This window comes from Dipodomys merriami, unplaced genomic scaffold (assembly GCF_024711535.1).
Source record: "Dipodomys merriami isolate MVZ:Mamm:240054 unplaced genomic scaffold, mDipMer1.0.p SCAF_13, whole genome shotgun sequence".
NCBI lineage: Eukaryota > Metazoa > Chordata > Mammalia > Rodentia > Heteromyidae > Dipodomys > Dipodomys merriami.
Window position 1 is genome coordinate 29283835 of NW_027202604.1, and position 27781 is coordinate 29311615.

Consider the following 27781-nt stretch of genomic DNA (forward strand, 5'->3'; position numbering starts at 1 on the left):
ATCCACAGCACTGTAAAAAAAAAAAGTTGCTAGAGTTTTCTTTATCATACAGCACATGGCTCATTGTGGAATGTTTTCAGTGTGTTTGAGTTTGTATGCTGCTATTGTTAAGTGTTCTAGAAATGCCAGTTCCCGTTGCTTTGTGGTATTGTTTAATTCTCCTATATTTTGTGCCTGTTTTCTTTCTAGTAGTTGAGTGTAGGGGCACTGAAAGTCCCCAGTTATATTTCTAAATGTGGCTCTTTCTCAGCTTAGTATTGTCGATTTGGTTTTATATGTGGCTGATGGGGTTCCATTTGTGGCGTTAGCACAGAAGGCTTTAGTATTTATGAAGAATATGCCAAGGTAATTTAAGAAGAATGGAAATCTATTTCTTAAAGTTCTAGATGCTGTGGCTGGGAAGGTGGCTCAGTGGTAGAACGCTTGCCTTGCATGCCTGAGGCCCTGGGTTTGATTCCTCAGCACCACATAAACAAAAAGAAAGAAGCCGGAGGTGGCTCAAGTGGTAGAGCACTAGCCTTGAGCTGAAGAGCTGAGGAACAGTGCCCAGGTCCAGATATCAGGCCCCACGACTGGACCCCCCAAAAAAGGTTCTAGAGGCTGGAAAGACCAACACCCAGGTGCTGGCATCTAATGAGGTTCCTCTGACTGTATCCTCACTTGGGAAGGTGGGGGAGAGGAGAGGAGCCACCCCACAATCCCCTTCCATACCAGCTTCTGTCCACTCATGAGGCTCTTCCTCCTTGGCCCAAATGTGCCCTCGGATGTCCTAATATCCAACACTTGTGCTGGATATTAAGTTACCAACTCATTATTCTCAGGAGACAGACATGGCAATATGGTTGTTGTTGTTCTTGTTTTTAAACAGGCTCCATTCACTTTATTATTCTTGTATAAAAATCCTGCATTGTCGCCACAGCTGGAGCCGGGGTCCTCTGCGTGGAGACTGTGGTGTAGGTTTTCGCAAGATGGTCAGTGAATTCCTGATAAGGAGAGCTGGTGAACACGGTCCCTCTCTAGAGGTCAGGGGTCAGGTAACTGTTGGTCTTGGAGATGGCATCAAAGGTGGCCCAGGTAGCAGCACAGCCCCTGGCTGAGGTATAGCAGTCATCAATACCAGCCATCATCCACAGCTTCTTGGGGACAGGAGCTGACACGATCCCAGTGCCTCTGTGGGTGGAGATAATGCTCACCAGTGCAGAACCTGTCACCTTGCACGTCACAGTGTGGGGCTTGCCAACCTTGTCCCCCATAGTCTCTTTGCACAGGGATGATGGAGAGCGTGGCCAAGATGATGACCCCTTGGACAGCAGTGGCAGCCTCCTTGGAGCACATAACCCCAGACCGACATGGCTGTTGTAGTTGCCAATGTCTACAGGATGCCTTGAACTTGGTGCACTGGCCAGCTCGGGTCTGCTTCTGCATGGATACAATCCTCAACCCCTCATCCTTGAGTGACTCCAGGAAAAAGTCAACAATCTCAGACTCCTTGATGGGCAGGGAGAAAAGACAGATCTCCTCCAAAGACTTCATCTTCATGTCCTTAACCAGGAGGCCCAGTTTGGTGGCAGGGATCCATTCCTGGTCTTTGGCTTTGTCTCCACTAGCTCCTATGCCATGACCTTGGCCCCAGAGTCTGCTACCAAAGCCTCCCAGGAAGCAGCCACAGTCTCCCATGCGTGGGCCCCTGGGGCGTCCCACCCCACTGGTGTCATCCTCATGGGGTGTTTTCTCAGAGAGGAAGGGCAGTGTGTTTCAAAGCTCTGTTATTTAGTGTGTATGTGTTGGAGATCAATGGCACCTTGATGAACTGTTTCATCATTACACAAATTTCTCCTTTGTTCTGAAATCTTACTTTCTTCTGAAGTCTGCTTTATCTGAAGTTAATATAGCCCTTGCTGATTTTCAAAATCATTAACATTAGTATGATGCAGTCCTCATTTGTTTACTTTCTGCTCTGGTTTGGATGGGGTCTGTGTATATCTCCCAAGAGTTCATGAGTTGAAATGTAGTCCTCATTGTGAGCTATTAAGAGGGTCAAAATCTAATTGGACTCCAATATTTAGAAGTGATTAGGGATTTGGGAAGTGATGAGAATTAAATAGGTCTCCATGACCCTACTTGAATGGTGCATAGTGGGAACACATACTCTCTCTCTCTCTCTCTCTCTCTCTCTCTCTCTCTCTCTCTCTTTCTCTCTCTCTCTCTCTCCCACTGTCTCTCTGTCTCTCATGCTGCCTGCCTATCTCTTGCAATAGGGGTGCTCTGTGCTTCTTTTGGAACTCTGTCAGCAAGAAAGCTCATATCAGAAGCAGGTCTTAGACCTTGGGCCAAAACCTTGAGCCAAAATAAACCTGTTTTCTTGATAAAGTTATACAGACTCCATCATTTCATTGGAGGAATGAAAAATGAACTAATACATATGTTTTAACCCTGTCATTGTGTTTGAAGTGAGTTTCTTGTAGAGAATGTATTGTTGGGCCATGTATTCTAGTCATGCTGGCAAGCCCAGTCTTTTAGTTGTAGACTTAGAGAATTAATATTTATCATATTTGAAAAGGTGGCAGAGGGATAAGGGGCTGTGATGATGTTGGGTTTATTACGGATACAGTGTATACATGGGTGGAAATGGCACAATGTACAAGTAATGTGCTAAAAAATTTATAGTAACGTGAGATATTAAGGTGCAAATATGCTATTTTAATATTTCTTTTTATGGCTTGTTTCCTGTATTTCTCATTTCTTGCCTTTCCATGGAATATTTTAAGGATTCATTTACTTTACTGTTTTTGTCTTTGTATTGTTTGTATTATTTTTTGGCAGCATTTATATTGCTTCCTTTTAGCAGTTGTCATGGGTATTAAAGTTTATCTACATAGTTTATCACAGCCTACTACTCATAGCTTACTACTACCAAATGGATTATTGACTCATTTCATTTTTTTTCTGTTTTCTTTTTCTGGTCTTGGGGCTTGAACTCAGGGACTGAGAGCTTTCCCTGAGTTTTTGTGCTACAGGCTAGCGTTCTACTACCTGAGCCACAATTCTACTTCTGGCTTTTTGTAGTTAACTAGAGATAAGAGTTTCATGGACTTTCTTGCCCAGACTGGGTTTGAACTGCAATCCTCAGATCTCAGCTTCCTGAGCAGCTAGGATGACAGGAATGAATCACTAGTACTCAGCTTTATTTCAGTTTCCATCCCATATCTTCTCTAATTGTTCTCTAATCCCAGACTTAAATCCAGATATCCTGGGCTGCTGTGTTTTAGAGACCTAACAGTCATGGCGATTTCTGTGTCCATTTTTACTGTAGTGTGGTTGAATCAGCTGGCGGCAAACCTTGGGACTTTCTGCTAAGATGGCCACTGCAAGCCCCAACTCAGGTGCTGCTGAGCCAGGCTTTCTTGTTTCTCTTAGGTCATTGGGCTCCAGACCAAAGGACTTTGTATGATTTCAACAATCAGAGTTTACTCTAGTTGATTGTCTCAGTATCCAAGTCTTAGATTCGGCAGCTCTGCAGTCAGCTGCTCACGAAGAAGCCCAAGGGGGAGAGAGCTGCAGCTAGAACCCAGTGCACAGGCAAGGCCTGGGAAGCACAGAGAGTTAGCTACTTATATTATGCTTTACTCTCCATTTTATCTTTAATATTCACTGTAGTGAAGAGGATAGGTGTACACTAGCAACAAATGCTCACACAAACTTACTAGGTTCTGACAACCCAGGATAAGAAGAAGGTGTCATGGGCATGACACCTTCCCACTTTGCAAATGAGGAAATTGAAGCACAGAAAATTTATGTAGTTTGAATATATAATCTCGTAGCTAATAAGGAGTGGAAGTTGAAGAAGTGCTCTATGTTCTTACCGGTCCATAGAACTCAAGCCTTTGGAGGAGAGGCTGTAACAGGAAACCGATTTCTCCAAGAAATAATGGTTTCTTTCTGTACTAATCTTGTAGGTGGCGATTTTGCCAAATCATAGGAGGACTGAATTCTGATTTATCTGCCAGGTCTGAATGACAAGTCAGAGTTGCTTATTAATTTCCTGTCTGTCTGTCTATCTGTCTGTCATCTATATCATCTTTCATCTATCCATCTATTTTGCTCTTCTCTCTTTCTTCTCAGAGCACTCCCTGTCTCCTGTAAGTCACCGTTAGCCACCTGTCCCTCTGTTCAGACACACACCCAGTCCTTCCTGTGGGAAGCAGAAGACACCATGTAGCAGCTGCCTTGCCACTTGCTATGTCTGGGGGAAAATTAATTGTGAATCAAATATTTGCCTACTTCAGAGTGATTTATCACAATTAAAAGGAGTAATTACTTGTCCTTTGGATCAAGTCAGAGATTTCAAGAGTGTGGCTGCTGGAATGTGTTCATCAATCAAGTCAGAGAAGACTCTTCCTACTAGGGTCTCAGAGGAGTTGGTTGCAAAAAAAAAAAGGCAGTGGTCAGGGGCACATTGAAGGTGTCCCTCTTGTCCATGCAAGCCCCTCAGGAGGGCATGGGCTCTACAAACTAAGCAAACATCACTGTGTAACCCGGAACAATTGGCTTCTTCCAAGTTAGAACTCACTGTGGCTTGCTTGCTTCCCCCTCTCTTGCTTGCTTCTTCCTCCCTCCCTCCCTTCCTTCCTTCCTTCCTTCCTTCCTTCCTTCCTTCCTTCCTCCCTCCCTCCCTCCCTCCCTCCCTCCCTTCCTTCCTTCCTTCCTTCCTTCCTTCCTTCCTTCCTTCCTTCCTTCCTTCCTTCCTTCCTTCCTTCCTTCCTTCCTTCCTTCCTTTCCTCTGCTGGTCCTGGGACTTGAATTTAGGGCCTGAGTGCTATTCCTGAGCTTCATTCAAGGCTAGGATTCTACCACTTGAACCATAGTTCCACTTCTGTTTTTCTGACACTTTAGTGAATAAGAGTCTCACAGACTTTCCTGCCCAGGCTGGCTTTTTGTTCTCCAAGAGCCATCGGAGTCATGATGGATACAAAAGTAATCAATTGTCTCAGCAAGGCAAAGTTTACTGGTACTGAAGGGTGCACCATCACCCAAAAATCTGGCCAGTGAGCACGAAGAGCAGGTAGGCTGCTCCCCTATTTATCCTTAATGCAGCAGGCCCCACCTCTTTGCTCAGATTAGTTGAGCTAGGTTCACAATCTGCTCATGATTGGCTAGTTTGAATAGGGTGAGATGTATTTACATAAGGTGATTTTGAAATAAGATTGACACTACACAAGTAATCTCAAAATATCCCTGCACCCTCTATTTCTTGAACACTCTGAGGAGTGTCTTAAGTTTACGACAAAAACTTACATTTTAAAAGATCCTTCCTATTCCAAAGGTCTCTTTTCCTTAACAAGGTCCAAGCCACCAGGTCAAAGCAGGAACTTTGATAGAAAAAGACAGTTTTTCTCACACTTTGAACTGTGATCCTCAGATCTCCGCCTCCAGAGTAGCTAGGATTACAGGCAGGAGACACTGGCACCTGGCTATCACTATGGTTTCTTAAAGGGCACCTACCATGGCTTAGAGCTGGTCCAGAGCAGAAGTAGAGTTATGTCATTCCTCCTGGCGTTTTCAAACTATATGCACATCAGCTATGTGCAGAGCAGTGTCACTTCTTGAATTTTTCCGCTTTCCTCTGTCTCCCTTGGGAGGATGTATGTAACTAAATTTTCATTTCTAGCTCACGGTGATCCAGGCAGTCTCCCATGAGATGCAAAGAAAGCTGTGATTTTTCAAAGTTACAAAGCATTTTGGTGGCAGTTCTGGGAAGTTCTGTTTGGTAAACCCTGGTGACAGCTGGAATTGATTAACTTTCAGGACTGATTCAAATGCAGCCCAAGGCTGGATCTTCTGATCAAAGCAAATATAGAAGTTAAAATGTAACATCTTATTGGGGGCATAGATACTTATCGTTGGTAAGATTGTTACAAATCAACTCTTAGGAATGCTACTTCAAGCTAGGGTGGGTTTTGTTGAGTTCAAAGGGTGTGCCTTGGTGATGGATGGCCTGCTAGATGGAAAGGTGGAGGGAAAGCTTGAAGTAGGATATGATTGGAAAGTGAGGGAGGTTTTTCTGATTCCAAAGAAAGTGGCTTGTGTGTACAGCAGCTTGAGGTACTGCAGGCTGGCTTTCCTAATTAAGTTGACACGAACAGCTTCACCTGCCTTTAGGCCTTCATGGCCCTGGGCACGTTGGGCCATCCAAAGGCTTCCTTCTCTCTTTGGCGGAGGTTTCTTCTTCCCCTCCTCCTCCCCCTCCTCCTCCTCCCCCTCCCTCTTCCCTTTTCCCCCTACCCCTCCTTCCCCTCTTCTCCCTCCCCCTCCTCTTCCCCCTCCCCCTCCTCCCCTCTCCTTTCTCCCCCTCTCCCCCTCTCCTCCTTCTCCTCCTCCTCCTCCTCCTCCTCCTCCTCCTCCTCCTCCTCCTCCTCCTCCTCCTCCTCTTCCTCTTCCTCCTCCTCTTCCTCCTCCTCTTTCTTGTCCTCCTCCTCCTCCTCCTCTCTCATTTGTGCTGGTCCTGGGGCTTGAACTTAGAGCCTGGATGCTGTCTCTGAGATTTTTTGCTTAGGTTAGTGCTCTACCACTTGAACCACAGCTCTGTTTCTGTCTTTTTAGGTGCTTAATAGGAGATAAGAGTCTCATGGATTTTCCTGTCTGGGCTGGCTTTGAACTGTAATTCTCAGGTCTTAGATTCTCAAGTAGCTTAGTTTTTTCTTCTTCTTCTTCTTTTTTTTTCTTCTCAAAGCAGATGCTTCTCTTTCAGCTTTTTGGTGTTACTTGGAGTTAAGAGTTTCAAGGACTTGTCTGGCTTTGATCCATGACCCTCAAATCTTGGCTTCCTGCACACAGTTAGGATTACAGGCGGGACCCTTGCTGGCTTCCCATTTTAATGACCATGGCTACCTTTTGGGTCATTTCTTTCCTGAGGCCTCCTGTAATTGAGATTTAAATAGTAAAATATACATAACTGGCTGTGTTACCAAGTCATCATTTATGAATAGAGCTCGATTAATTTGTTTAGTCAGATGTAGAGGGGCAATAAAAAGTGATTGACTAAAAACAATTAAAACAGTAAAAGTAAATTGTTTGTGTCCATTAAAACCTGCTGAGGCCATCAGTTGAAAATTGTGGGCCTCAATGTGAAAATTAAAACTATTGATTTCCCCCTTCCTCTGTTTGTATGTGAATATCAGAGTTCTATTTTTTTTTTTTCTGGCTGAAAACCCCTGAGGTCAGAGTAAAGGTAGGTCCTCAATAACCTCTTTGGTGGAGTTAATAGTGATTTGGAAAGATAAATATGATAAGAAATAGCCTTGGTGTTTTCGGGGGAGAATTATGGGTCTGATAGGTTCTCAAGTCACAAGGCTGCATGCTAATACTTTGTAATTTATTGCATTTTGGGGGCAAAAATGGAAAATCAAATGCAGAATATATGATATTCATAGGCCTGATTTTTAGGGCTTTGCTTTAATTTATGTGAGTGAGATAGATATTTTCTTTTATTATTGTCATTTTATTTTTTATGTGCTTCACTAAATCTTGCATTCCATGAACTATTATTTTTTAGTGTTCAATTAAAATACCAACATAAAAGGGATTTTTTTACATGGACAGATCTTGACTCCTAATAAGAAAACTCGTTGAAAAAATCTCATGGATCAGCTAAGGAGGATTTCAATCAGGAGACAGAAGAGAATAGAACCCTAGAAAGCTATAAAAAAGCAGCGTGTCACATTTGACATTCCACGTATTGGACTGTCCACGTATCAGGTGGCCGAGGGTTACTATTAGAGTTATACATACTAACAGATCGTGCTTTGAGATTGCAGCTTGGTACACTTGGTAATTAAGTGGATAATCAATAAACAAGTCAGACTCTCTTTTAATTTTTAAATGTAAGTCAGGACCGGAAGTTTTGAAGAAGGATTTAAAAGTTATACAGGCATTTAAAAACTGATTGTAGGGGCTGGGAAGGTGGCTCAGTGGTAGAGTGTTTGCCTTGTATGCACGAGGACCTGGATTTGATTCCTCAGCACCACATAAGCAGAAAAAGTCAGAAGTGGCCCTGTGGCTCAAGTGGTAGAGCGCTAGCCTTGAGCTGAAGAGCTGAGGGACAGTGCCCAGGCCCAGAATTCAGGCTCCATGACTGACAAAAAACAAAAACAAAAACAAAAACAAAAACTGGTTGTAATTATGGCCTAATCTGAATGTGATTCTCACATACTGATTTTTAAGTGAAAAAAATGAGAAGTGATTTTTGAGAGAAGTTCTAATAAATAGCACTTCTTTTCTCTGGGGAACTTTCTCTCCCCCTCTCCTCTCCCTCCATTTTCCTTTCCCTCCCCTCTCCTTCCCTACCCCTCTCTGCCATCCTCCCCTCCCCTCCCCTCTTCTCATCCCCTCTCCCTCCCATTTCCATCCCACTTCCCATCTCCCCTCTCCCTCTTCCCCTCCCCCTTCCCCCCTTTGAGTGGTAGTAGGATTTGAACTCAGGGTGTCTCATTTTGCTGGCAGGCACTCCACCACCTAGGCCATGCCTCCAGCCCCCTGTGGCCTTGGTTATTTTCCAGGTAGGCTCTCATATGCAGAGGCTGGCCTGGACTGCAGTCCTCCTACTTGTGTTTCCCTATGTTACCATCATGGGCCATTGTACTTCCTCCATATCTGGGATCTCAGACTTGCGTCACTATGTCAAGACACCGAGGTGGTTGAGGTGGACTCTCAGGACCTGTTAGGAGTGGCCTGGCCTGAACTGTGATTCCTTTTCTCTGCCTCTAAGTAGCTAGGATTACAGGTTTGAGCCATTGTACCCAACTTTGGGTCTTGCTTTTTGCTGCTACCGGCCTAGACCACAGCCCTCCTATTTAGGTGTCCTGCTAGCTGGGGTGACAGGCATGGCCTACCATGCTCAGCTAGCAGTCAGGAGTTTCATTTAAGTTAGAAAAAAATTGAAGTTAACATTCCATGATGTTATACCCAAAGACATGCAAGCAATCCCAGGCATTCCCAGGCTAGCAGGAGGTAAAGTTGAAGGGGCAGGAGGTCAGAGTGCCGGAGCAAGAGAGGTCAATGCCAGTTCATGATCACTACTTTCCCATTAATGAATAATTTGAAGGTCTGAGATTCACTCGGCTGTGCCAGACACAGTGCTATACACTGGGCATGACAAAGACTGAAGTCTGGTCTCCACCCTGAGGCTGTTGAGATTGTCCTGGGGGTGAGGTGTGCCTGCTAGCTACTGCACACAGGGCAGTACTACAGCCACTGAAGTTCAAATGGGAGCATCTTCCCTGGCTTTCATATGCCTCCATAATCTGCAAATGGCAGTGTCACAGGCTCTGCCCAGCCCCACCTGCAGATGTAAGAGGAGCGCATGGGCCTAGCACTGTGTATTTCAAGGAGGGCTCCACGGGATCCTGATGAGGGAAGGGAAATGGACCTCAGGATGCTCCAGAGTAGTTAGGCTAAAACATCACACACAGGCCAGTGCTGAAGCTTGAACTCAGGGCCTCATACTTTTGCTTGGCTTTTTTTTTTTTTTTAAAGGTCAAGGTTGGTGCTCTACCACTTAAGCCATATCTCCACCTCTCCACTTTTTGCTAGTTAGAGATAAGAGTCTCATAGACTTTTTTTTTTTCAGATGTGGGGCTTGAACTCTGGGCCTGGACACTGTCCCTGAGCTTTTCAGCTCAAGATGAGCGCTCTACCACTTGAGCCACAACACCACTTCTGGTTTTGTGGTGGTTAATTGGAGACAAGAGTCTCATAGACTTTCTTGCCTGGGCTGGCTTTGAACCATGATCCTCAGATCTCAGCTTCCTGGGTACCTAGGATTACAGGTGTAGGCCACAGTCACCAGGTCTCCATGCCATTTTTCTTGTTCTGGCCCTCAGATTGAGTTCTAGATCATTCCAACTACATGTGTGCTATAAACCTGCTCATTTTTTTTATTGTCATGGTGATGTACAGAGGAGTTACAGTTACATAAGTAAGGTAATGAGAACATTTCTTCGGGCAAGGGCTGACTCTGATTTGCAGCTACTCTGGGATAAAGCAGGTGACACTGGATTGTGTGATTGCTGCATTTGAAGGCCAGGGAAGAGGATCAGCTCATAGGGGGCCCTCAGTCACCCTTAAACGGGCACACTGGCATTCCTGCTTTATCAGGCCAACTCCACAAAGGGATAATATAGATCTGACAACTCACCTTCAGGCTGAATTGCCAACAGAGACTCTGTTGTCTGCTGTCTGAGACTGAACAGGACTTCTGTCAGACCACAGAACCCTGGAACTTTCCCAACAATTAACCTGTACCAGCTGTGGGTTGGACACCCTTTCTAGTTCTCATTAGGACCCAGCCTCTACCAATAAGCCTCTTCTCCCTCCCCCTGCCCTCCTCGCCTCATGGGCATCCCACAGGCCTGCACCCTGCTAGACAAGCCAATCCAGGCACATGCCTGTGTGTGATGTATTTAGCGGTAGCTGAGCTTGCCTTCTTGCTGTGTCTGGGTAGACAGCCCTCCTGTCTCCTGCTTATGAGCGGTGATCAAACGCAAACACCGTTTCGTTTGATTTCCTGGTGTAAGCATGGAGCTGTGTGGTGTTTATTATGATGTGGCTAGAACATGTGGCTTTGTGGGTCTTCTTGCAGCTGTGGGAGTGAGGCAGCATCTGATTTTCCACACATCCTACAAAAGGTGACAGTCCCAGCACCCCTGCCAGCCTGTCCCTGCTGGCCACACACATCGTTGCTGTGGTTTGACTAGGCTAAACTGGGGAAGGAAAACCTCGTTTAATGTAGCAAGAAGGCTTCATCACATGCAGTGCCAGGCCCTAGAACCACACTCCACAGAGATTTCTATTCCTTTTCTTTCTTTATTTTGGTGCTACAAGAGTATGAATTGAAGACTTTGTGTTTGCTAGGTAGTGCTCTGCCATTTGAGCCATAGTTCCAGTCCTCTTTGCTTTCCCCCCTCTTTTTTGAATAGGTCTTGCTCTTTACTGGCCTTAATGCTCCCTCTTATGCTTCCCACATGGATGAAAGATGAGCACCGCCAAACCCAGCTCTTATTGGTTGATACAGAGTCATGCAAACTTTGTTGTTATTTTTTTTGGGAGGGGAGGGTGGGGGTTGTTGCTGGGGCTGGCCTTGAACTGTCATCTTCTCAATCTCTGACTGGTTGAGCCACCACACCAGGTTGAACTTCTCTTCTTGTGATTCACCTGTCTCAGGAATTTCATTATAGCAACAGTAACAACCAATGTACTAAGATGGTTGGCCTGGGATGGGTCTGAGACTCCCACCTGCTTCTGTGGGGTCCTGACATCGTGTGTGGTGTGTGTGGAGACCGCAGTTGGAGTAGCTATGGGGAATAGCAAGTTTCTGTCTCTGACTGGGCACCCTTTCTAGCTGCGACCTGCCTACAGGGTTGTGTTCTCTGACTGACTCTGACTTTATTCCTCCATCAGGTAAAGGAGATCAGAGACTCTAGGGAGAGGGCCCCCCAGCCCTGCCCCCGTTCTGGAACCTGCAGCTGAGGGGGGCAGACAATGACATCCCAAGGGTCAGTTTCACCAGGCAGGGACGACCGCACTGCGTTGCAGACAGCTGGCTCCACACTCCAGGGTGTGTCTCAGGAGGGCAGAGGCCTTTTTGGCTGGAGCTTATTTTGTGATTAAGGGAGGAGAGCCTGAGCTCCAGTGTTGCTTGAAGGCCTAGAGTTTTAAATGGATGTGACCGAGAGGCCTATGAATCACGCCACCCGCAGTGAGGCTGTCAGTTCTCATTTCCAGCGCCTTTCTCAGGGCCTTTATGCAAATGCTATCACTCTTGTTAGTATTGAGCTTAATGGGAAGGGCAGCCATGTCCCAAGCCGGGAAGTGCATCACTGGAAGTGCGTGCACACACGGGTCTTATTGGACTTCTGCTTAATCTCTGCGGCCTGTGAGGAGTTGGTGACCTCAGTGTCCACAGAGGGGGCCGATGTGGGAGTTCAGTGTGAAGACTGGGCGGGAGAGAAGTGTGCGTTTGTTGTATGGGATGCCAGGGTGAAGACATGTCGAGAAGTTCTTGGCTGTTGATTCTGGGCCTGTGAAGTCTCTTTGTCTTTAGTTGGGCATGGGGACCCCTCAGATGGCTGCAGAGGAACAAACCTGGGTCCTTGCCTGCGTCCCTAGGCCTCCCTCCTGTTTCTTTCTAGTGTGACAGCTCGGGATCACATGTAGGTCCGACTGTTCATGTGAGCTACTGAAACTCCACAGATTTAATTCTGTGAGTCGGACTTGTCCTTCTGTGCCTGGTATATTCTCTCCATTGGTTATTGTAGTCTATCGTACTGTTGAAAAAATGATAGGATTTCATCTATTTTCCTGGCTGTTTCTGGGATAATGTCCAATTGCTGCAACAAACATGTACATATGCCTCTTCACCACAATGGTTTCTTCCCTTCCCTTCCCTTCCCTTCCCTTCCCTTCCCTTCCCTTCCCTTCCCTTCCCTTTCCTTTTTTTCTTTTGGCTAGTCCTGGGGCTTGAACTTAGAGCCTGGACACTATTCCTGAGCTTCTTTTGCTCAAGGCTAGCACTCTACCACTTGAGCCATAGTGCCAGTTTGGGCTTTTTCTGTTTATGTGGTACTGAGGAATTGAACCCAGCATTTCATACATGCTAGGCAAGCATTCTACCACTAAGCCACATTCCCAGCCCCTTATTTTTACAACCAGTAGTAGTATTTCTGATCATATAGTAGTTCTATTTTATTTGTATAAAAACATATTATTAGTGTCTATGGATTATGTCTGTTGTGAGTTTTTTGAGGACATTCCCTACTGTTTCCAGTGCTGTGCTGGCTTACCTCCCCAACAGCAGGGAGGGGCTTCCTGTCTCTCTCCTTCTTCTCCAGCATATCAGAAGTAGTCTACTTGATCACAGATGTTCTGATTGAGTCACTGTGACTTGGATACACACATGCCTGATGGTTAGTGAGGTTGGACATCATTTACTTTCCTACATCTCTGGCCCTTTGTATATCTTTTGTTTTAAAGAGATTTCTATTTAGCAGAAGGCAGAGGTAGAAGATGGCCCACATTCTAAGGTGGGAAAAAGCACCAGACCCTATGAAAAGCCATAGGACTGGGGGCATGACTCAAGTGGTAGAGAACTTGGGTTCATGAGTTCAATTCCCTGGTATTTCTGAAGAAAAAAACATAGCAAAAACAAAAAATAGCTTTTTTTTTTTTTTGGTCAATCGTGGGGCTTGAACTCTGGGCCTGGGCGCTGTCCCTGCACTCTTCAGCTCAAAGCTAGCGCTCTACCACTTGAGCCATAGCACCACTTCCAGTTTTTTCATGGTTAATTGGAGATAAGAGTCTCACTGATTTTCCTGCCCAGGCTGGCTTTGAACCATGATCCTTAGCTCTTAGCCTCCTGAGTAGCTAGGAATACAGGCGTGAGCCACCGGCACCCAGCCTTGGGTACTTTCTTAGCATCCAAAAGGTACTCAGAAATCCAGGCACAGGTGGCTCATACCTGTAATCCTAACTGCTTAGGATGCTGAGATCTGAGGATTGTGATTCAAAGCCATAGACTTCCTGGGCAGGAAAGTCTATGAGACTTTTATCTCCAATTAACCACCAGAGAGCCAGAAACACAAATGCTGAGCTCAAGCCCCAGGACAGGGACAAAACCAAACCAAAAGCAACCCGGCCAAAAAAAAAAAAAAAAAAAGCTATTCAGGATCCTTATCTCATTTTGAAATTGGATTGTTTAATTTTATTTTTTTAAATTAAGTTGTTGTAGTTCACCATGAATTCTGGGTATTAATCCCTGTGGGTGTCCTCTGGTGCTTTGCTGATAGAGTCAGTTCAGAGTCCTCAGTCCTGTGGTTCCCTCCTCCCCCAACCTCTGCTGTGGAGTCAGCACTGGGGACTCAGTTTACCCCAGGCTGGCAGCCCTGCAGGGCCCGAGTTCCCCCTACACCCACACCTAGACACATTGCAGGGATGCCGGAGAGCACGCCTGAGTTCTAAGGTCAGTGCCTCCTTCCCTGCCTCTCCCTTTGCCTTCTCTTTATTATATCTAATAAAATGGAGAGGTTAATTTACTATTTAATAATTTCTAAGATCAAAGGAAGTGAAGGAGTCATTTCTGCTCTTCTTAATTAGTCTTTTCTTTCTCAAATTAGTTTTCTGTTGATGCTGTCAGTAGATAAATGTAATGCCGTTTCTTCCTCTCCACAGAGGCCATATTAAAAAGTCTTTAGTGGATTCAGTATTTGGCTTATTCTTGAATTTTAACTACAAAAAAAGCTGGCTGGAAGTTAAAGAAGGTGTTTTCTAATGACATGTAGCTGCTCTTATCCCTTTGAGGGTCATCTTTCTTTCTTTTCATTATTATTATTATTATTATTTTGTAGGCCGTGGGGCCTGAACTCTGGGCCTGGGCGCTGTCCCTGAGCTCTTTAGCTCAAGGCTAGCGCTCTACCACGTGAGCCATAGCACCACTTCTGGCTGTTTCTGCTTATGTGGTGCTGAGGAATTGAACCCAGGGCCTCATGCATGCAGGGCAAGCACTCTACCACTGAGCCACCTTCCTAGCCCAAGAGGGGGGTTATCTTTCTTACCAGGTTGTCATGTGGAGACTTAGGAGTTCAGCTTGCTCCCTTCCACAGACCATCTGCACTTGGTCATTAGAGATGGAATGGGAGAGAGGAGGATGCCGGACACATAATGAAATGATTAAATCTGAATGTTTTCTAATCCGCTGGAGTTGGAACTCACACTCTACCACATGAGACCTGCTCCCAGCTCTGTTTATTTTGCTTTCAGATAGATAGGTATTTTGTTTCTGTGATCCTTCTACCTTTGCCTAGCTAGGATTACAAATGTAAATCACCAGGTTCACCTTGTCTGTTAGGAATGAGGTCTTGATCACATTTTGTCTGGTCTGGTTTTGAACTGCAATCCTTCCATGTCTTCTTCCCAAATAGCTAGGATTATAGGCATGAACCCCAAGGTTCAGCTCAGATAGTCTTACAGTGGTTTTATTTATTTAGTCCTGATTTGTTTCCTTTTCAGTAATCTGAAAAAGTTAGAACCAAAGGTGTTTTCATGATCAAGAAGGCACTTGCTTCTTTGGAGCAAACTCTCCGTGGAGCTCTGCCCAGTGTCCTGTTCTTAAGCCGGGACCACCAGGCAGTCAGCAATGCTGGTTCTCATGGGACCCTGAGAGCGGTGCCATCACAGCAAGATGTGAGCAGGTGTGTGCTTTGGTGGGCTTCTGGGCACTGCCGTGTTAGGCTCGGTCACCCAAGCAGCAGCCCAGCATTCAGAATGAAGGCTGCTTGGCTCTGCTCTGCCAGGGCTCTTTAATCCCAACAACTTCTCTGCCAATTAGAAATGAAAAGATCTGGGATGATCTTGGAGATAAATAAACAGTCTCAGGTCAAGGTGGGGAAGCTGGCATTTGGTACCCTCCACGGATGTCTGCTGTTTCTGTAGTTAAAAATAGCACTGAAGAAAACCCAAGAACCTTCGAGGATAGCAACATGCAAATATTTGTAGGTAAACAGCCACAGACAACATCTCAAGGACTTAAAAGGGTGCTCAGCTGGGTTCTCCTCCCGGGAGCTACGGCTGGGAGCCAAGCAGGGTTGAATTTTCCAGTTCCAGACACCAACTCCTTTGGGAAAATGCCCCCAAGCAACAAATATGTCCAGATTCAGATTTTCCCTTTGATTTTTTTTAAAGTGTAGTTTTGACTAATGACAAACATATTGGTGTTTTGCTTATGGGGTACAGACCTTCGCTGCCCTTCTTGGTGAAGGTAGCCAAAAATATGCAATTAGTCCTTTGAAGTACCTCACTTTTCTTCCCAAGCCCCCCCTTTCTCTGTCTCATAGGATGTGGGTGGTCTTCTGGCGTGGGAGGATTCCCATTTTCCATTTTCATTCATTTAAATGAAGTTACATGCTTTGTGTGTGGGAAATATGCTTAGGAGGAAGTGAACTTATATGGGTGCATTTCTTTGAAATCTATTAAAGAAGTAGGATGGAGTGGTAGATCAATAAAGCTATGGGTAGACGTGGGATGGAGCAAGAATAATAAAATATTAACTCACCCAGTCTCTGAAGTGAGCAGCTAGATGTTCACTGTGAAATCCAACTTTTATGTACGTATGGAATTATTTATAGGTAGACATTGGGTGAGAGGAAGGGCGGGTTTTCACCATGGCGGGCGCTCACTTAGATGAAACCCAGACTCTGTGAGTCCTTCAGAGTTCCAGAAGCCCTGAGTTCCAGACAAACTTTCTCACTAACATAACTCTGTTGCTTTCCATTTTCATTATCTAACATAATGAAGTCCACAAAAGACAAACCAATGGGCAATATCATCCCAAGTGGGGGGAAGCTGAAAGCATGTTCTTTAAAACAGGGACGTGACAAAGTGACTACTGTTACCACTCTCAGCCAACAAGGCACTTGAAAGTGTAGCCAGGGCAGAAGGCAAGAGAAATAAAAGGGCTACAAATAGGAAAAGAGAAAGCCAGTTCTCCTTGTTTGCAGATACTTAGAACAACCTAGAGACACCAGCGAAAGACTCTTCCAGATGAACAAATGACTTCAGCAGAGTAGCATACAGAAATCAGAAGAATAAACTCACTCTGAAAGAACTCAGGAAGCCAATCCCATCCCAATGGCTTCAAAAACTACCTAGGAATAAACCTAACTGAGGAGATGAAAGACCTCCACAATAAGATTATAGAACACTAAAGAAGAAAGCAATTGAAGAAGACCCTAGAAGATGGGTGGGGAGAGTTACCATTGGGAAAATGACCATACTATCAAAAGTGATGGTACCAATCCTTATCAAAATGTCAGTGATGTTCTTTACAGAACTAGGAAAAAGCGTCCTACATTCTTTCAGAAGCTACCAGCTACTCAGGAGGCTGAGATCTGAGGACTGCTGTTTGGAGCCAGTTTGGACAGAAAAATCCATGATGATATATTTATCTATATATATCTCTCTATATATTTAGATATATAGATATATATAGATAAATATATCAACTATCTATCTATCTATCTATCTATCTATCTATCTATCTATCTATCTATCTATCTATCTATCTATCTATCTACCTATCTATCTATCTATCTATTAGCCATAAAGCAGAAATAAGGTCATTCATCTACAGGAAAATGCAAAGAACTGGAGGTTATAGTGTTCAGTAAAATAGTTGTGTCCAGGAAAATAATGTAGACGTGGAAGGATTAAGTATCACATGTTTTCTCATGTGGAAGCAAGAATTAAACAAACCAAAAGAAATGACTTAAAAGTAGCAGAGGGAACACTAGGGAAGGATAAAGACATAGAGGTGGGGAGAGCCAGGAAAGTTGAGAGATCAAATATGATGCATGTTTGTAAATAACACAGTAAAACCCACAAATATGTACCATTTATATACTTTAATGATAATAATTTTAAAATCACATGACATGATAGCAAAAGCTACTTTCTTTTGCCTTCCCATTTTAGGGGGGAGGGTAAGAGAATTTTACTTATTTATCGCCATAGACCTTTTTCTTTTCTTGTGTGTGTGTGTGTGTGTGTGTGTGTGTGTGTGTGTGTGTGTGTGTGTGTGTGTGTGTGTGTGTGTGTGTGTGTGTGTGTGTGTGTGTGTGCCAATCCCAGGACTTGAACTCGAGTCATGAGTGCTCAAGATTAGCACTTCACCTCTTGAGCCACAGCTCCACTGCTAGTTTTTTTTGTGTGTGATTAATTAGAGGAGATAAGAGTCTTTCATGGACTTTCCTGACTGGGCTGGCTTTGCATAACAATCCTCAGATCTTAGCCTCCTGAGTAACTAGAATTATAGGTGTGAGCCATCGTCTTCTGGATCACAGACAGTATTAAAAAACAACTGAATAGCATATTGTATTTTAATTTTAAATAATTCCAATTCTGATTGAGTGGAGTACAATCTCAATGTCATTTTAATATTTTGATTGCATTTATTCTTATTCCTGTTTATGCCCTAAGATGAGAAAAAAACATGTTATATAAAGAGGATAAAGGAAAATTAAATGGAAATAATTGAAAGAATTGCCAATGGAAGTCAAAGAGATGTGGTGTCCAAGTCTACCTTTTACTATATGTTGTCATTTACATGTCTTTTAAATTTTAATAATTTTAATTTTAATGAAAGTATTTAAAGAACAGGCTCTTATAAAGTCTGATACTGTAAATTAAATAACAAAGCAGTGAGTAAAGTTGTAAAATGCCAAATTCATAAGGTTTGTTTTTTTCTACTGTGCTTTATGTCTTTTCCAGGATTATAGGACACTAGAGTATACAGGCAGTTTTGTGGACAGACCTTTAAAAAAAGATTCAGTATAGGCTAGGGCAGATTATGGAAAATCTGTAATCTCAGCTACTCAGGAGGTGAAGATTGGTAGGATGAGGGTTTGAGGCAAGCCTGGGAAAAATGGTATCAAGACCCCATCTCAACCAACAAGTTGGGAATAGTAGTATCTGCCTATTATCTAACCAATATGGGTGGCATAGGCAAGAAAACTCCTAAGGGTATTGGTGATTCTTATGTTCCCAGTAGTTTTCAAGGGATTCTTCCCTTTTGTTTTCTTTTGTTCCAGTACAGGGGCTTGAACTCAGGGCCTCTTGCTCTTACTCTTGGCTGGTACTTCTTCCACTTGAGCCACATCTCCAGTTCTGTTTTTTTGCTGAGGAATTGAAAATAAGAATCTTGAAGACTTGTCTGCCTGGGCTGGCTTTGAACCTAGACTCTAAGATCTCAGCCCCTGAGTAGCTAAGATTACTGGCATGAGGTACTACCTGGCTTATTTAGTCCATATATATATATATATATATATATATATATATATGGCTCTGGGATAACTCTTTTTATTCTGTTTCGTGGGAAATGACCCAGTTATTTTCCATTCTTTTTCCTCAATAAGTCCATGTATATTTCCTCCTTTGCAATTAACCTTTATTTCAAAACCCATTTCTTTGTTTCTTCTTCTCATCTGTGCTCTGGAGAATGAATTATGTATAACCAGCACCCGATTTTCTTTTTTCTTTCTTTCTTTTTTCTTTTTTTTGTGTGTGTGTCTAAGGAGCTTAAAATAGTAAAGACCTAAGTCTCACCAACCTTGTAAATTAGACCACTAAAGCTGTCTCAGGAAGTAGAATGTAATTTAACGTTTCATCCTTTTCTTATCATTAGAGGTCCCCCTGTCCCCTCCCCCTTTCTCAAGCTGATGGTGACATTTAGGATTCAGTCATCACTGCTTTCCTCCGGCTTGGTGTTCGGGCAGAACCGTGGCTGGTGTCTGTCAGCCTGGGCAGTCAGTCTGAAGCTGGCTTCACATGCTAGGTAGTGATTCTGTCTCAGCAGAGCCCACAGTGCTCAAAATAAGCTTTCCCGAGGTGCCTGAACGCCTAGGCCTGTTAGAGCAGATCATTTGAAGCACCTTCCCTTGTTGAGTTCCCCAAGTATTAGGCACTTCTCGTTGTAGTTGGAGAGAACCAACGTCCTCCTTTGTAGGGAAGCCTTTCTACCAGCACTGAGTGAGCCCTCTTGGGCTCCCCATGGTCTCTCTGATCTGTCCACTGGAGATGGGGCCATGTAGGGGCTGAGGGCCGCGCACAGATAAGAGGAGGGTGTGCACAAGGGATGAGGCAGGTGGCTCAGGCCCGCCCAGGCCTCTCCTTCCCTCTACCCTCAGCAGGTCTTCTGGTCTCTCTCCAGAGCAGCTCATGGGCAGCCTGCCTGCACCCTGCTCCATGTCAGTCTGTAGCTTCTCTCCCCGGCTGTCAGCTCTGCTCCTCTTTGTTTTGGAAGGAATCTTGGCTTAAGTCTTTTTTTTTCTTTTTAAATCAAACACCTTCTTTTCTGCTCATCTTCTGCAGCTAAGGCTGTCCAGGAGAGCGCATGCTCTGTGTCTCCTTCCCAGGAGAGTCCCCTTTACCCCCCACACTTCCAGCGCTGCTCCCTTGCTCAGAATTACTGGCCTCACCATGTGAAATGGGGCAATATCCCAGCTTCTCTGGGTGTGAATATTCTGACCCTTTGGATTTTCTTCGGGAAGCTTCTATGTCCCTCTTCTCAGTGATGTTGGATCCTCTTGAGTCATCTCTCTGCATTTCCATTTTCTTCCTTTTTGGTGAAGGGAATGGAACTCAGGGTCTCCCATGTGCAAAGCAAGTGCTCTGCTACTGAGCCATGTCCCTGACCCTTCACACCTTTCCCATCTCCTTCTTGTATTTTTTTTCTTCCCTGTCAAACTGTGATGGTAGAATCAATCCCTTTGATGACAGCCCCTCTCCAGTGAGTCTCTTCCTTTCTTCCTCCCCTTCTTTCTGGTCCCATTTTTGTTGTTCAGCCTGTTCCTGGATCCTAATGGCAACAATGCTTTCTTTTCTTCCACAGCCCCTAGCTTTCCTCAAATTCCTCCTCATTGCTAATTTCCCCCTGGACCAATGACTCTGCAACACCCATGGCAAAACATCACAGACTTGGCTATGCTGAGGGACTTGTTCCTGACTCCTGTGTGGTTCTGATGGCAATGGATTCCTTTAGGTCCAATAGAATGATTGACAGTCCAAGCCATAAGTCATGCCCAATGGAATCTAGAGTTGAACTGCTCAGTTGTTCAAGCTGCACTGTTCCCTAGGTATACAGATGGTCAATTTCAGTACTCTGGCTTCTGGCTAGTGCTGAAGAACTCAGCTGCATCTTGAGTTTGGGGAGATTTAGGTACTGGCTGCTACTTTGGTCTGCAGTGACAAACAGAGAGTGCTGTTTTGCTAGAGTTGCACCCCTGCACAATCATGTGTAGAATCAGATCCAGAGCTTGATGACATCATCAGTGCCAGTCTACTTCCCGAGCAATTTGCACCTCTGGGAGCAGAAAGGATTTCTTGCTGAGCTCAAAGGGACCATTGCTTCCGCTTAGCATCATCTGCTTCCTTGGAACCTACAGAGCCAGGGAGAGGCATGCAAGGCTTCAAGAGAAAAACTATGGCAAGAATCCCTCTAAATCCTGCATCAATTGTAAATGCCCTGCTGGGTTTGCTTATGGGAAAACCTGTGTAACATCTGTGCACTATCTCCTTCTTCATGACAAAACTTTTTTGTTGTTTCTTATAGCTTGAGTATATGCTGATTTTTTCAACCAGGTAGTTGTCAAGAGCTGAGCATTTTAGAGAATTGTCTGACTCCTGGAAGCTGTTTGGATCTCCATACTTCGCACCACAGGGCTCTTTTATTTTTTTTATTTTTATTTTTTAACAATGGTAGATATCTTTTAATCCAGCCACAGAAGGCAGAAAAGACAGGCACAGGGCTCTTCTAATTACAGCATTGATTGAGTAGACCTGTGAGCCTTTTAATGATGGCATGTTCCCATATTTAAGATCAAAATATGTATTTCGTATGTGTGTGTGTGTGTGTGTGTATGTGTGTATGTGTGTGTGTGTATGTGTGTGTGTGTGTCTGTGTGTGTGTCTGTGTGTGTGTGTCTGTGTGTGTGTGTCTGTGTGTGTGTGTCTGTGTGTGTGTGTGTCTGTGTGTGTGTGTCTGTGTGTGTGTCTGTGTGTGTGTGTCTGTGTGTGTGTGTGTGTGTGTGTGTGTGTGTGTGTGTGTGTGTGTGCGTGCTGGGGCTTACAGCGTAGTGCTGGGGTGCCATTCCAGGTTAGAATATTGTGTTAATTTTAAAAAGCACACTTGCAGGTAGACACCCTCTATGAATTTAATTTCCCCATGGTCAACATGGGATTTGTTCCCACGGCTGAAGGGACAGTGACAAAAATACTATACTTCATCAATTCCCAAGAGGCCCTTTTTCATAGTCTAATAATGTTACAGTCATGTTTTTCAACAGATGAATGTGTTTAGTAGCTGTGGCAATTACTTAGAAAATCAATGTATCCCCTAAACCTTTTGTGTTGGATGGGGGGGGTAATGTTGAAATCTGCAGTTTGTGTTTTTAGCATTTATAATTTAGACTTGTTCGTTGTCATTCTCTTTTAAATGTAAGACATATTTCCCCCCCTTTTCCTGCAAATGCTTGTGTTTTAGGGTCTCTGTATATTACATGTTTATGCAAAATGGATCTAAGCAATGGAGAATGGCTTGCATGCTACTTCTGTGTGGAGAGACAGTTTAATGAGACCTGCTGTCCACCTGCTGTGTGCCTTAGTGGCCCAGGACCCTCGTCTGTAGATGATAAGAAGCTGGGGAGGAGAGGAGTTAGCTGTCTTCCCCTCAAGCGGGAGTATGAGAAAACTGAATAACACAAGGGATGCAGATAAAAGTCCCAGCACATATTCTGACAAGCATCCAGCAACCAGCAACCAGTCCATACAGCTTCCTGCAAGTGCGAGACGCTCTCCGCTCTATGGTTTTTAGCTCTCTGGCTAGCGCCTTCCTAGCGAGGCTGACTCAAGGTGTTTGCTGCTGTAGCTGGCATCAGACACCAGAAACTCTCCTGCAACTATTGGCTGGATGCACCCACATAGGGCTTGAGATGCTGCGGCAGCTCCCAGACCTCTCCAGATTCTCACACGTTGTGGATGGGCCAAGAGGTCCCCAAAACATTTTAACCAGAATATGAATGTTGTCTGCCAAGAACTCTTCTTCCTGAACAGTCCTTATGCCATTTGGTGAGGCATTAATTTGATGAATAAGAGTCTGTGGGGGGACATTTATTATGCTAATTAGCTCAGCCTTGAGGATTGATGGAAATATAGATAAGAGACAAGGCCTGTGCTCTCCAGGGGCCGGGAGTGACCCATTTCATAGGACATTGGTAGCCACTCCTAAGTGTGGATTGTTTTTGAGAGTCATGGACTACCTTTAAAGTTTGGACTCACTAGCATAACCCATCATTACCAGCCCCTGTGTGCACAGCATTTGAGAGTAAGCAGAGGACTTTGTATCATTGCCTGGCTAGCAGTGGAATGTCTCGAGAACTACTTTCTTTACCTCACTTGCTTACAGCAGTACGACACCGTGAGTGCTTTATAAATAACTAGCGTTATTATTACTACGTGGTCTGACCTGTTTGCCAATTTGGGGTCCTAACATAGCCATAGCCCACACGGGCTTCCATGGAATGTACTGAAAGACTTGGTGAAGCATGTATTATTTTAGGACTGGGTGTTTGCAAATACACGCACCTGCTAAAATGTTCAAGGGTCTCCCTTGGCCATTTGTGGACATGCACAGTGGCCACACATCGAAGTAGCCCCATGGGAAAGTTGGCAGATGAGGTGGTACACTCCCCGCTTTTTGTCCCAACTCATATACAAGTGTTCTTTCTATGGACTGTGGTGAGGTTGCTCATCTCATTGTCTTGTTGTTGGTGTGATTTTGCTGTTTAAATGTCCCCCAAGTTGTTGTATCACTGGGGTACATGGTAGGGTCGCTTTGTATGGAAAGGCTGCCATGTGTACCACAGAGAAGAACGCGTGTTAGGCATGAGCTGCACTGCTGGGGTCTGAGTTCCAGGGCATAGTACCTCAGGTGTCCTTGCATAAGATACACACCCTGGATTGGTCAGTTAATGAGATTCTGCCCAGAGATTTACAGGAACCTAACTCTTGTTTTTGCCCTAGGAACCATGGTTCACCCTCAGTGTTTGTGGCAAATTTATAAAGCCTAACTACCGTGAATAATAACGGACCGGGTCCTGTTTCTTAAGGCTCTCATTTCAATAGCTGTTCATTTACAATCATCTAGGGATGTCTGGCCCAGGATTAGCTGCATAATTGATAGGGCTCAGTGCAAAATAAAAATGCAGTGTCACTTATTCCAAGTAAGTTTTTGGATGAACTTTAAGCAATGGAAGTGTCTGAGACCACAGGCATCATATGCCTACAAAGACAGCCTTGCTCCTGGGCTTACTCAGCCTAAATGATCACCCCAAAGCACCAGGTTGGGAGAGAAAGGGAGACTGAGATGGGCCACATGGTTGTGATCCTTGGGGGAGGGGGCAGTGGTGTTTTAGTTGAAGATGAAGGAGGTACAGGTCAATGCAGGGAGGCCCCACCTAGGCTGCCAGGCTCCTATTCCTGGGGTTCCCATCCCATTGTTGGTGATCCTCCCCCAAAGCACAAACACCATGGAGTATAGCCAGCTCTTGCTGACAAGTATAAGGCCAGTTGAGACGCCTCCCACTTAGCTGAAGCTTTCTTTGGAGGACTTGATCAACAGAACTCAACCTATTCATCCCAATCCTTCCTGATGGATTTCTCCAACTTTGATTCCTAGGGGAGAGAGGGTTGAGGCCTCTGGTATTTCCATTAGGAAGTTCCCACAGCTTGACGCTGAGTTCACTTTCCATTCCACGAGGGTAAGAAGTTGTGTGAACTTAAAGAACCAGCTGAGCCATCCTGTCAGAGCCTGGCTGCCTGCAATGTTGTATGCATGGCGAAGAAGCCACCTAATGGCCCCCCCATGGAGCCGTGACACTGCTCCGAGGGGGTTTTCGGTGCCCGCCTTTGGAGGAGCAGTGAGAAGTTGAGCATGAGCATCATAGACACTTGTCCTTACTTGGTTGGGCCTGGGTCTTAGTCCATTCGGGATGCGGTATCACAGTTATCAGAATCTGGGAAGCTTAGAAATGCCAGAAATTCATTTCCTGGGAGTCTGAGGTCTGGGTAGCATCTTGTTTCAGTTCTGGTGCAAGCCTCTTCAGGGCTGTGGCTCCTGACTTCTTGTTGTATCCTCACAGAAGGGAAGGGTTGAGGGGCCTCTTTCAGGGCTCTATGATTTGGGCACAAATCCTACTCTTATGACCCAAATCACCTCCCTGAACCCCACATTCTACTACTATCTCCTTAGAGGTAAGAATTTCTGTGGAGGAATTCTGGGAGGATGCAAACATCTGTATGTGTATCCATTTCACAGCAGCCTGCAAAGAACTTTCTTTCTTTCTTTTTTGTAAAAATTTACATCAGGAAATTTCATAAAGAAATTCCATTTTAGCTTCTCTGGGGGGGGGGATTCTGTATTTCTGATAGCAGTAGCTTTACATTCCCACGTCTGCCATTGCCTGCAGCTAGGTAAGCAGCGCTCCATGACAGAGGTACAAGTTATCCCCTGCCACCCTCCCCAGTGCCCACATTTCCCTCTCACCTGCCTGCCCATAGGCTTGTTCTGTCTGTGGCCCAGGGATCCTGCTCTGGGCCTACCGCTACCCAGGTGGTACTGGTTGTTAAATATTTTGAATATCTCCCCTGCCTTATAGCCATTGGAGTTGTTACCCCTGCTCCGCAGAGAAGCAGCTGTCAGCTTCTTGCTCAAAAACAAATTTAAATTCTGACTCCAGGGTCAGGCTGCTACACTGATGAATCTGTTAGATTGTCACTCTTGCCTAGCCTTTCATTTATGGGGAGTGAGCTTTCTAGATTGAGTCTGAGAGGAATATGCAGAAAGTCTGGGAAGCCGATTTGCATAGGGGCTGAGGCCTTTCCTGGGGCATGCTTGTCTGGATGAAATGAAGTACCAGGTACCAAACTGTGCTCTATCCTATCAGATAATGGCGTGTGGCTGGCTTCTGAGTTTTCTCAAGGGCTCCTCTCTGGGTCAGAGTGAAAGGCAATAAGGAAAGGGACAGAGTTTCTCTGCAGTGTGTTTGCAGTACTGGGAGATTGAACTCAGGGCCTGGCTCTTGCTAGGCAGGCGTTCCACCTCTTGAGCCATGCCCCTGGCCCTTTTAGCTTTAATTATCTTTTTTTTCCACAAAGTGGCTCTAGGTTTTGCTCCAGCTGGCTTAGACAGCGATCCTTCTATCTTCACCTCCTGAGTAGGTGAGATTACAGGTAGGTACCAACATGCTCAGCCTCTACAAACAGCTAGATATCTCTTTGACAGGGTTGAATATGAGGGATAGTATGTTTATTTTCCCCCATTACTGCTCTGGGGCAGCATATCTATGTTCTATGTGCCGCCTGAGAACACACCTGCATTTTATTGGTGGAGCCTGGGAGACACTCCAGAGCGATTCTGGAGTCTCAGCCAATCTCCCTCATACCTTTCCATGTCCTTAACCTGTTGTGAACGGACCTAGGAGCCAAAGGGACTAAATATAGAACTAGAGAATGTGGCAGGAAGGTTCTATTGGTGGTAATGTTCTTAAAATATTTCAGCGTACATGGTGCATGTGTGTGAAGTTAAATTTAACACGTTCCTTAGGAGCTGTTAACATTTCAAGCACTCTTAGTCTGTTGGCTTCTTGCTGTGTAACATACAGCCCTGATTTTTAGTCTCTTAAGATGCAATGGATGAGCATCTCTCTTGGTTGTGTGGGTGGACCAGACCAGCTGGGCGGTTCTTACAATATTTTGAATGCTTGCCACTTGAAGACAGCTGGGGTCAGACACACCCACAGCTTCCCTGGGGATGGACACCCAGGGTGATTCCTTTTCCTCCGTGGGTTGGCTGGAAGAGCTGAGGATTCATTCTCTGGGCACTTGTTTTCTTCCCATGGCTTCCTCATATGGCTAGTTGGGCTTCCTCATAATACCTCAGGGAAGCCAGGCTTCCAAGAAGACCCGAGCCAAAGATGCAGGGCTTCAGAGTCCCACTGCATCCTGTGGGCTGCCTGCTTGGCATTGGTTGTCATTGCTAATTTTATGTGTCAGTTTGGCTAAGCTGTGGTACTCAGATACTTGGTCAAGCCTTATTTATTTATTTATTTTGGTGCTGGTCTTAGGGCTTGAATTCAGGGCCTGGGTGGTGCTGTCCCTGAGCTTTCTTGCTCAAAGCGAGTGCTCTACCACTTGAGCCACAGCTCTACTTCTGGCTTTTTGTGGTTCATTGGAGATAAGAGTTTCTTGGACTTTCCTGCCCTTTCCAATTGTGATTCTCAGATCTCAGCCTCCTGAGTAGCTAGGATTACAGGTGTGGGCCACCACCAGCAGCCCCTCCCTTTTTTTGGGGTAGTGAAGACTAACCTCAGGGTCTCATGTTCCCTAGAGAACCACACTACTAGTGCAGCCCTCTCCCCAGGCCCTTGCTTTTGTATTTTGTTTCTGAGATAGGGTCCCTGTAATGTTGCCTGGGCTAGCTTCAAATCTGTGATCTTCTTGCCTCTGCCTCCCAAAGTTGCTGGATTTATAAGAGCACACAAGCATGCCTGGCTTGTTGAGTATTTTTTTTTATTCTCACTTTATGAGTCAAATCAGACGTTGAGTAAACAAATTGCCTTCCCTACTGTGTGGGACTCCTCCAATAGTCAAAGGCCTTAGGAGAAAAGCAGTTGTCATGCTGTTTTTCCCCTCCCCACCTCCAAGAAGAGGCAATTCTGCCTGTAGATTCCAGCTGCAACATTCCTTCTCCCGAGTCTCCAGCTTGCTGGACGACTTTGCAGATTTTGACTTGTCAGCCTCTATAACTGCGGGAGCTAATTCCTTCATATCAGTATCCCTCTTTCTCTGTCTGTTTTTCTTTCTCTTTCTCTCTTTTGTTCTTTTTCTCTAGAGAACCCTGATTAATATATAGGCGCAGTTTCAGAGGGGAATTAGTCTCTCAGAGGGAGGAGCATGGACAGTAAATTTTCAGCCCTCTCTAATTCATCACAATTCTCATCTGAAATCTCCAGTCTGGGGAGGGGGGTGAGATTTGAAAGAGATGAAGGAGGAATCTGCCCTCGAATTTATCTAATGCCCAGTGAAAGGCTTTTGTTTTTAGTTTTTGTTATTTTTACTATTCAGCAGGGTCATGAATAAGTAGTTGTTTTTTGCTGGTGAGGTGAGAGGCTTTAGTTAAAGGTGG

At 44.9% G+C, this 27781-nt stretch overlaps 1 pseudogene; it reads right to left on the reverse strand.

Moving 5' to 3' along the window:
- Positions 1-875: 875 nt before the first annotated feature.
- LOC138824891 (small ribosomal subunit protein uS5 pseudogene) lies at positions 876-6474 on the reverse strand (annotated as a pseudogene).
- Positions 6475-27781: the final 21307 nt, after the last annotated feature.